The sequence below is a fragment of the Bidens hawaiensis genome, unplaced genomic scaffold (assembly GCF_021521415.1).
Source record: "Bidens hawaiensis isolate Kalapana, Puna unplaced genomic scaffold, B.hawaiensis_p1.1 tig00039472_1, whole genome shotgun sequence".
Taxonomy (NCBI): domain Eukaryota; kingdom Viridiplantae; phylum Streptophyta; class Magnoliopsida; order Asterales; family Asteraceae; genus Bidens; species Bidens hawaiensis.
This window is the reverse complement of record NW_027496935.1, coordinates 12364-14217: the sequence shown is the minus strand read 5'-3', so window position 1 is coordinate 14217 and position 1854 is coordinate 12364. Positions and strand designations below refer to the sequence as shown.

The 1854-nt window shown below is 29.7% G+C and overlaps 1 non-coding gene across 1 annotated transcript; it reads right to left on the bottom strand.

Moving 5' to 3' along the window:
• Positions 1-803: 803 nt before the first annotated feature.
• On the bottom strand, positions 804-876 carry TRNAR-UCU (transfer RNA arginine (anticodon UCU)). The gene has a single exon. It is a non-coding gene; the product is annotated as a tRNA-Arg (tRNA).
• Between the last annotated feature and the right edge of the window lie 978 nt (positions 877-1854).

Here is a 1854-nt window from a genome sequence, read left to right as displayed (position 1 = left end):
CTATATACTGCATGCAATTCTTGGTGTGATGTTAGGTTATGTGAGCAATGTGATATATAAAGTTCCATAAAGTTATTGGTTGAATGTAGCTTGTCTTGTTCAGAAGGCATTATATTATAGTTAGGTTTGAATGTTTAATTTACTATAGCAGTGCATAGAACATGAATGTGAATAGAAAAAGACAGAATAATTATCTAACTCAATAATTAGCATTAATATTATATATTAAACCAACTAGCTACACCTATATTACAATGACTCAGGTTGACTGGTATTTGTTGGCACAATCAATATGGAGGTTTAATGTTCTTAATTGATAGAATACAGTAAGGTTGTTTGTATATTATGTTGTGTTGTTGATGCAAAACTGAAGGGAAGTACAAAAATAAACAACTTTATTATGTTTTTAACACCTTTAGTCATACAGTTAGGTTAAATAGCAAAATGTTTAGTGGTTCTATTTATTAATGTGCATACATAGTGGTTGAGGGTTATAGTTTAATTTATAGTGGACGAAGGATAAGGCGTCTGACTTCTAATCATGCGATCATACTCGATCATCTTTACTCGTTTCATTTGTAATATACTCTACTATACCCATTAATCCATTATGATCGATTGTAAGTTTGTAATTAACTTAGTAGTGCCAATACAAATCAAGTATGAAGGTTGTTATGTGACCGGACTTGCACTTTTAATATGTTCTGTAAAGTTTATTGACTGTTTAAGAAAAGGCTTTTAATGAATGTTAATTTCACAATAAGTTATTTAAAGACAAGATAACAAATTTATAAAAAAATACACACACCCGGTGGGACTCGAACCCACAATCGCCTGATTAGAAGTCAGACGCCTTATCCATTAGGCCACGGGTGCTACTTGATATCATTTCCTATCGATAAAATATAAAGATTCAGTACTCGGCGCCAAGTTAAAACAAGGATTTTCTTTAATGGGATCCTAAAGGAAGATGTTCGTGAAAGATATAGAGATGCCCTATACACCGGGTATGAGCAGGATTCATAATTGAGAGAGAGAATGATATTGTTCTTTTGTATGGAATGCGCGCGATGATTAATTCTTTAAAGGAAATTATTTATTCATTAATATAAACGTTATTGAATAAAAGTTATATAAAGTGTCGGATATTTTAGTATAATTCGATTGATTTGTCGATCAATGTAATTATAGGGTAAAGTTAAAATACAAAGGACAATAAAAATGAGAAGAGTGAGAAGTAATCCAATCCATTGATCTTATATTTGAATGACTGAGATTAATTTAATAAATAAAAATTGATGGAAAGGGCATGAAGGTAATAACCCACCTTTATTGACTTTCTCTCTCCACATGCAAGACACGTGTCAATTCCCCCATCATTTTAAAATGTCCATAACTTTTTCGTACGACATTATTTTTTTTAAAAAAAAATCAACATAATAATAAGCGTTTTTTATCTTTAATATGAGTATCATATTATTATACAAAAATAAAAAAAAAATAATGGGTTTTTTAATTGTGTTTTTTTATTGTTCGTTGTGTCATTGTGTAATATGTTGTTTCCATTGTGTTTTACGTTTCAGGCCATTGTGTTATACGTATTCACCATTGTGTCTTACGTTTTAGGCCATTGTGTTATACGTATTCACCATTGTGTCTTAAGTTTAAGGTCACTGTGTTATACGTATTCACCATTGTGTTTTACGTTTCAAGTTATTGTGTAACATGTATTAATCATTGTGTTTTATGTATTAGATAATTTGTTGTTATTTTATCATTATTTTTACATATTATTATTACACAATGGTGTTATTAGTATTTAAAAAAACATAATGATGAGTTGAAAGACACAAT